Source organism: Mirounga leonina, unplaced genomic scaffold (assembly GCF_011800145.1).
Source record: "Mirounga leonina isolate KUSES-001 unplaced genomic scaffold, KU_Mleo_1.0 Mir_197, whole genome shotgun sequence".
NCBI classification, from domain to species: Eukaryota; Metazoa; Chordata; class Mammalia; order Carnivora; family Phocidae; genus Mirounga; species Mirounga leonina.
The window spans coordinates 208,803-217,425 of NW_023270494.1; the positions used below are offsets into that span (position 1 = coordinate 208,803).

General features: G+C 53.4%; 1 protein-coding gene across 7 annotated transcripts in view; it reads left to right on the forward strand.

The window, feature by feature from the left end:
- B3GNTL1 (UDP-GlcNAc:betaGal beta-1,3-N-acetylglucosaminyltransferase like 1) overlaps window positions 1-8,623 on the forward strand; it is a 110,519-nt gene that overhangs the window by 64,345 nt on the left and 37,551 nt on the right. The window contains exon 2 of one of the 7 annotated variants that reach the window (XM_035025699.1): window positions 5,170-5,236. The exons of the other annotated variants lie outside the window; for them this stretch is intronic. The gene's annotated coding sequence lies outside the window, so the exon portion shown is untranslated. The remainder of the gene's footprint in view (window positions 1-5,169; window positions 5,237-8,623) is intronic. 7 annotated transcript variants of the gene reach the window in all.

Here is an 8,623-nt window from a genome sequence, read left to right on the forward strand (position 1 = left end):
TTACCTGCACGGGCACCTCCCCCGTGCGCGCTGCCCCCTTACCTGTGCGCACCTCCCCCGTGCGCGTGCCCCTCCTGTGGTCGTTCCTTACCGGTCCTGGTGAATCTGCTGGGCCACCCGGCGCCATCCGGCGAGGAGTCCGCGGAGGGGAGCGGTCGGTGGGGAGCCCGGCTCGGCGGAGGGGAGGGGGCCTGGGTCGGGGCGAGGACTCCGCGTGCAGCGCCAGGTACGCGCTTGTGGCTCTGGCATCTCGGGGAGGAAGGGGTCGTCCTGCGTCCGCGTCTGGCTCGGCCGTCCGCTGTTCCACCTTCTGGTGCGCGCGACGCGCGCGCCCCCTGCCGGGGCCTCTGCCTGCGCTTCAGTGGAGCGCAGCTTACCTACCGGGCAGGTTAATGTAGAAAATGGTGATGGGAGCGTTGGGCCTCTGGATCTATTGCATTGGCTTCCAAGAATTCTAAGTGTGTTGGGGGCCACATCCTGCCATTTTCTGTACCGCATTTAATCGTAGACCCTACGACTGGGGGAGAGATGAAGGGGAGATAGTAGCCTATTCCAGGAATAAGTGATCTAAGACTTGAACCAAAGCTGCACTCCTTGCCAGTCAGACCAGGGACTGGCAAACTGTGGCTCGGGGGCTGCCCCTTTTTGTAAGTAAAGTTTTATTGGCACACAGCCTTGCCCATTTGTTTATGGATGGCCGAGACTGATTTTGCACAAGGGGCGGAGTTGGGTGCCTGTGACACAGAGGCTGTGGCCGGGAAGCCTGAAATACTAGTGTCTGGCCCTTTAGAGAAGAAGCTTCCTACCGAGAGTTAGGCAGCAGTGTGGTTGATTCGCCAGCACCTGGCTGTAACGTCAGGGGCATGTGTCTGCGTTCTGTGTCCCAGCGAGCGGCCTGTGTCACCACGGAACCACCAGACCCTGAGCTCTCAGGTAGGTTAGGACAGCATCAGCACCGCTTCCCACGAGGAGAGCTAGAGGCCCGCAGCCAGCGGGGAGCTGGGTGTGAAGGCTGTGTCGGGCTTGTTTTCGCCACCGTGGCATCCGGCCCTTACTCTTGTCTTCGAACGGTAATAACTTCGTAGAACATTTTAGGTGTGTGCCCTTCTTGTGAGCCTTGCTCTCTCTTTCACAAGAAACAGGCCCCGTGGCTCGCGTGGCTGGTTTATTCTGTATTCCTCCTCTTGCTGTGTGGCATCCCTGGACCAGTGGCTCTGGTCCCGCAGAACCCCAGTCAGCAGTGAGGTCAGGGGTGTGTTTGTGCGACCCGTTCCCAGGGCCTGCACCTTGGGAGCCACAGAGCAGGGACACAGCAGTGGCCACTGCCCAACATGGCTGGCCTCCTGCCGTCCTCGCTGCTCGGGTGCTGGCCTTTGTAACCCCCGGGAGTCTGCTGCAGTAATCTGTGACTTGCGTTCAAGTTGCATGGCAGGGGAGGGTGGAAATACTTCCTAGGAAAACTCTTCCTTGAAACGTTAAGATTTCATTACCTCCTCTCACCCCTCACTTGGCCTTTAAAGAAAAACAAGTTTACTCAGCAAACCTGTTTCTCTTCTTCGTGTGCTTGAAATTAAGCTATTTTAATGATGTGGCCGACCAAGTCTTCATGGGGTCAGCAGATAAATGTGGTCACCTGCCATCCTGTTCTCTGGCACCTGACCCCATGGTAACTGCAGCTAAGGCAAGAGCACATTAGTCCTTCCAGAATTGTAAAAAGGGTAATCCCAGTGGAAGAGGAAAAACCATAGCAGGTGTCTGTTATGAGTCGTTTGAATGACTTAAGGAGATAGCCTGCAGTTCCCAGCTTCTGCTTCCCTCCAGGGGGAGATGGATCCACCCTGGCAAACGGTCTTCCCTCCAGAAGAAAGAGAAGGGTACCTGTTAGAAGGTCCCATCCGCAGGTTTGTGTTGTTCGTTCTTGGCCTGGGCCTTCTTCTCGTTAAGAAACTGTGTTTCGTGTCAGCTGTGTGTGTGGAATGGCCCTTTGCTATTTGCAGTTGAGTGGGGGGTAAAGAATGAACATGAACCGTTTCATAAGGAGTTAGGTGTCCAGTCTGGAGAATTAGGCAGACAGGGGCCCTTGAAATAAATGGGGAGACTCTCCTCATAGCTCGTTTGCTGTTGTGTGGTCAGACCGCTCAAATCGGGTGGAAAGCCGGTGTCCTGTGTTCTCAAGTGTATCTGAGCATTCGCTGAGTATGGAAGCCAAGAAAAAGTGCAGTCGCTCAGGTGTAGGCTGCGGGAGACCCCAGAGTCTTTGACAAGTAAGGAAGGGCTGTTGGAAGCAAAACCGAAGAGTTCGATGAGCCAGTTTGTCCTTTGGATTTTGAGAACAAATGGCTTGTTCTGATGGGACCAAAAGAAATGTGCCTTCTTTACTCTTTCTTTTCCATTTTTGTTCTTTTGTTCCATTGTCCTCTCAGAAGGGGACGAGAGGTTGCAGAGAAGAGCTTGTGTCAGGCTCGCCTTGTGCGGCCCCGAGCCCCGGACACCCTCCGTGGACACGAGGGCCCCTCGCAGGCTCCCAGCGAGGACAAGTCGGTTTCTCTGAGTCTGCCCTGCTCGAGGCTCCCCGGCCCCCGGGAGCCAGTGCGTCCTGGCTGTGCAGCCCGCAGCCCCCGAGGGCCGCACAGAGCCGTCAGGCTGGAGAGACTGGTGCTGGGCACGAGGCGGGACTCGCTTTGTTAGCGTCTCCCGTACGTACCTCCAGCTGCTGGCAGCACAGCGCCCAGAGTTCACGGGAGCTTCACACACGCACGCTTCCTGGCTCTGACCCGCCGCTGTGGCACGCTGAGTGCTGCTGGTTTTTCTTTTTTTTAAACAACACAGATTTAGTCATGTACCGTTCTGGGGGTCAGAAGTCTGATATCAAGGTGTGGGCAGGGCTGGTTCCTCCTGTGTCCTCCGTTTCCAGCCTCCAGAGCTGTCACTGCCCTTGGCTTCTGGCTGCTTCACTCTGACCTGTTTCCATGGTCCCCTCTCCTTTTCTCTCTCTTTAAAGGAATTTTATTGAATTGTGGTCAAACATACATGACACAGCTTGTCACTTCAGAAATTTCACCGTTCAGTGGCCCTACCAGGGACTGTCCCCGCCCAGCGCTAACTCCCCATTAGCCTTCCCTCAGCCCCCGTAACCTAGTCTGCTTTCCCTCTACGAATTTGCCTCTTCCAGATATTTCACGTTGAGTGCAATCATACAGTATCTGTCCTGTGTGTCTGACTTTTGTAACATAACGTTTTCAGGTTCATCCATGTTATAAAGTGTCAGATTCCTGTTCTTTTTATAGCTGAACGTTACTCATTCGTTGTGTGAACATGTTGTCTGCCCCACATTGTGCTTATCTGATTGTATTGTGATAGTCACTGGGTTACTTCCACCTTCTGGCTGTTGCAAACATTGCCCCGCATTGTCTGTCTGAGTCCCTGTTTTAATTCCTGTGGGCAGACCCAGGAGTGGAATCGCAGGCTCGTGTGACAATTCCATGTTTAACGTTTGAGGAACTTCTGAGCTGTTTTCCACAGCAGCTGCACCATTTTACGTTCCCACCAACAGAGTATGAGGCTTGGTGTTCCGTTACTTCTCATCAAGACTTGCTGTTTTTTGGTTTTTCTAGTTGCCATGCAAATGGGTGTGAAGTGCTAGCTCATGGTTTATTTGCATTTCTCTAATGCTTAGTGACATGGAGCATCTTTTCATGTGCTTCTGGGCCAGCTGTGTATCTTCTTTAGGAAATGTGTTTTTGAGTCTTTTGCCCATTTTTTAAGTTGGGTATTTGTCATTGAATTCGAGGCACTCTTTATATATTGTGGATTTTAGGCTCTTACCAGATGTGTGATTTGCAGATATTTTCTTTCATACTGTGAGGCATCTTTTCACTCCATAGTGTCCTTTGAAGCAGAAAAGGTTTTAATTTTGATGAAGTCCACTTTATATAGATTTTTTCTTGGGTTGTATGTGCTTTTGGTGTCACATCAAGAAGCCCTTGCCTAATCCAAAGTCACAAAATATTTCCTTCTAAGAGTGTTATAGTTTCAGCTCTTACATTTGGATCTTTACACCATTTTGAGTTAATTTTTGTAGATGATATTAGGGAAAGGTCCAGCTTTATCCTTTGCATGTGAACGTTCAGCTCTCCCAACACTGAATGGTCTTGGCACCCTTGCTGAAAATCAGTGGACCGTTTGCAAGGGTCTGTTTCTAGGCTCTGTTTTGTTCTGCTTGTCTTCTATCTGTCTGCGTGGCAACACCACGCTGTTCTGATTACTGTAGCTTTGTGGTAAGTTTTAAAGCTTACTCCATGGGAACTTACTTCATGGGAAGTGTGAGTCCTCCAACCCTGTCCTTGCTTTTCAAGATTGCTCTGGCTACTTTGGGTCCCTTTACATTCCATGAGTTTTATGATGGGTGTTTTCTTTCCTACAGAAAAGAAAAATGTTTAATGATTTAGGATAAATATATTAGATGAAAACAGTTGTGACTTAGACAAAGCTGTGTCTTCTAGACTCTCTCATGTTAGGGAAGGCCTTCTGACCTGGCTTTTAAGTTCTGCCTCTAATTGATTTTTTTAAAATTTCCAGTCCCAGGGAGTTCACCATAAAAAGTGCTTGGTAGGGGCGCCTGGGTGGCTCAGTTGGTTAAGCGACTGCCTTCGGCTCAGGTCATGATCCTGGAGTCCCGGGATCGAGTCCTGCATCGGGCTCCCTGCTCAGCGGGGAGTCTGCTTCTCCCTCTGACCTTCCTCCCTCTCGTGCTCTCTGTCTCTCATTCTCTCTCTCAAATAAATAAAATCTTTAAAAAAAAAAAAAGTGCTTGGTGAAGAATTGCATTTAGTTCACTGGGAGCTGCGTTGGGAGGAGAGGAACTTGAGAGGCAGCGCACAGTTCCTGTACCTGTATGCGGGCACCAAGTCAGAGCCCCCTTCTTCAGAAGGGCACAGCCTGGCCACAGCAAGGAGCACCCTGAAACTTCCCCAGAAGTGATGAAGACCTAACTCAGGCTGAGTTGTTTTTGGACAGGATGTCAGTTCCTGGGAGAGGTGATGGGGGGGGGGTGCAGCCCCAGATACAAGAGCACCTCGGTCTGCGTATGCCCCCCCAAAGCTTGTACGGTGAGGAGGGCCCAAGAGTGATGGGCAGGATGAAGGGCATCTCTCTCTTTGTCTCTTTCAGAGTGAGATAAATATTACAAAACCCTTGAGAGACTGCTGTCTCGTTCAATAGGACTGGGGTACAAGAGGTCAGTAAGAGGGAGAAGATGTGACGCTTTAAGAAATGCCTGGAAAGACGCAGCCCTGAAGAATTGCAGGTGTTCTGCCCTCCACAGTTACGTGGAACCTGAAATGACCCATATCAATGAGGTGTTAAGGAGATCTCTTTGTGTTGCTGGAGGTTGCAGTGTGTGAAATGGGAATTTGTTTGGCTGGGCCTTGCTGCAGGTTCAGAGAAAACATTCCTTCTTCCCTCCCCAAAGGGAAGTTGGAAAGGTGAATTTGAAGGTCAAAGCACAGAGCAGAGGCAACCATTATGCAGAGGACAGGAGGAACTAAGGCCTGAGTGGGAGAGCCCCGGGCAGGACCGCTGAGCCCCACCTGCTCGCTTCCTCCTTGTTCTGGGCACATGCATTGGAAGGGACCCCTAGTGACCCCATAGAGGCAGCTCGTACCCACGCGTGCTCCCTGCTGCTCATCCCCCCCCCCCGTGCTCGTGCACGCGCTGCGGCTCATACCTGCGTGTGTGCGCGCGCTCTGCAGCTCGTACCCGCACGTGCTCCCGGCTGCTCATCCCCCCCGTGCGCGTGCATGCGCTGCGGCTCATACCTGCGTGTGTGCGCGCACTCTGCAGCTCGTATCCATGCGTGCGCCCGGCTGCTCATCCCCTTGTGCACACGCTGCGGCTCATACCTGCGTGTGTGTGCGTGCACTTTGCAGCTCGTACCCACGCGTGTGCCCCGCTGCTCATCCCCCGTGCACGTGCATGCGCTGCAGCTCATACCTGCGTGTGTGTGGCAAGGACCAGCAGGTTGTGTTTCCCTCCGGGTCAGCCTCTCTGCACCTTCCTGGCCAACAGGGGCCGTTCCTGCGACTCATCTACCCATTCGTTAAACATTCTTGGGATGCGGTCGTCAGGGCAGACTACAGGACGGATGCGCCCTGCTGGCTGTGGGGGCGTGTGCATGCCAGGAGTGAAGGTGAACCACGAGGATGCTCTGGGAAGTGCTAAGATCAAGGAACAGGGCTCAGCCCACTGCCCACTTCACAGGTGATCTGGGGGTGGGTAGGGGTCTGGGCCGGATGTGGGCTACGCCGCTAGACCCACAGGGCAGTACGAGGCTGCCCGAAGGCTGTGTGACCAAACGGGAAGCCTGAGTTGTGCATCTTCAGCAGTCTCTCCTTTGCTGGGTGGGGCATTTTCTTGCTTTATCCTCCTGAGTAACTCAGTCTCCAGTGCTCTGGGCTCCAGGGGATGCTGATGAGCATGTTCCTGAGTGAAGACTCCCATCAGTCGCCCGAGCCTTCTTTTCTTGTACTAATGAGGACTTGGGATCTTCCAGCCTACCTGAAATTTTTTTTTTTATAAAGATTTTATTTATTTATTTGAGACAGAGAGAATGAGAGAGAGAGAGCACATGAGAGGGGGTAGGGTCAGAGGGAGAAGCAGACTCCCTGCTGAGCAGGGAGCCTGATGCGGGACTCGATCCGGGAACTCCAGGATCATGACCTGAGCCGAAGGCAGTCGCTTAACCAACTGAGCCACCCAGGCGCCCCAGCCTACCTGAAATTTTATAAATGCATATTATCCCATTCACTTGGGAGCAAGATTTCAAACCCTGGTGTTCATCTTTTCATCCATGGAGGAGTATCCTATTAAAACATAAGTCTACTATGTGCCCATTTCCCATCGCTTGGGGTGGCTGTCTTCCCCCCACCAACCCTGCACAGCTGGCTGTCAGGGGAGAGCCAGACCCACTGCTGTGGCAGGATTGCCAGACAGGGGTGCTACCCCTTCATCCACCAACTCTCCCAAACAACCCCCTGAGGCTGGCACTGTCCCTCATCCCGACAACATGCCTAGGCAGCTCCATGCAGCTCCTGGACTCCCCAAATGGCCCAGCAATCAACAGTGCAGCCTGGAGTCCCACCCAGAGGAGACACCAACACCCAGGGCCTCCCCACCCTGACCCGGGGTATCTCCTCAGAGGTCATGCCACATGGGGACTCTGAGGAAAGGCCACCACGTGCATGCAGGCTCTCAGTATTAGGCCACACAGCCCGCCAGGGAAGGCCCTCCCTTAATGGGTCCTTGGTGTGACTGCTGTGTAGACCACCGCCTTGGGCAAGCTGCCACTCTGAACCCTCCCTCCTTGTCTGCAAAACAGTGTAACCACCCCTGCCTCTCATGGCTGCAGTGCCCTGGTGCCTGGAAGGGCAGCCATCCATCCTGGGAAAGGTGTACCTGCCGTTGGGAAGAATACTGCCCTGGAGTCCCTGCACCTGTGTGGGCCTCTGGGAAGGGCCCCGGTTGGGCAGGAAGCAGGCCAGCAGACAACCCAGAATGTCAAGAGATATCTGGAAATTGGGCCACTGTGGGGTCTTTGGTATGCTCTCCACTTGGCCACAGAGAAGAGACCTGAGACTGCCCCAAGAGTGCAGGCGTGCTCAAGGAAGACATGAGAGCCCCACAGAAAGTAAAACCTGGAGCAAAGCCCCACAACATACACACAGACCCATCGCCTGAGGTGTGGGAGCACAACGCTGACGTGTCACTGGGTGGCTAAGCCACGCTCCGTGTGCCACTTTCCCTCAGGGGAAGAAAAGCCGTCAGTGGAATCTGCCACCAAGTGGGCACAGTTGGTGGACGCAGCCGACCCCAAGGCAACTTTCTGTAAATATCTTCAAGAACCAAGGGAAACAGTGTTTCAGAATTTAAAGGGAAGTATGGTGAGAATGACATACAGGTGGAATCTCAACAAAGGTAGAAGTTATTTTAAAACAAAAGGAAATTCTGGAGTTGGAAAGTACATACTTGCAACTGAAACAAAAAGCTCATTGGAGGGGCCCAACCCCACATGGGATTGGAGGCGATGGCATGTGCAGCCGCAGGGGCTTTCTGAACCAACTGTGATGCATCTGAAATACTCTTTCTCGGGGTGGACAGGTGATAGAGGCTGCTGGCACGTCAGCATCCAGAACTTAATTTGGAAATAATTGCTAGTTCCTCCATCTGAATCTGCCTGGACTTGGTGGTTGAACACCAGACATCTGCCAGCCTGGCCTGCAGGGGAGCGAACCCCCGAGGGGAGTGCAGCAGGGATGGAGGTGTGCATGCAGCAGAGGTGAGGCGTGCGTGCAGGAGGGGTAGAGGGGCTCCCTCAGCAGTGGTGGGGTGTTCTGCATGCAGCAGGGGTAGAGGTGGGTAGAGCTGGGGGCTCAGGCAGGGTCTGGAGGTAGCCCTGCAGGAGGCAGGGCTTGGGAGCTCTGCTGCCCCTCTCATGCCAGGCTCGCTGCTCCCGCCATCTGCCTTCCTACTGGCAGAGTCCCCCCTGCACCCCGGGGCCAAGCCTCATTCTTCTTGGGCCTCCTTACCACCTTGGACGAGACACCAGGGGCTGAATTGTGAGAAAATG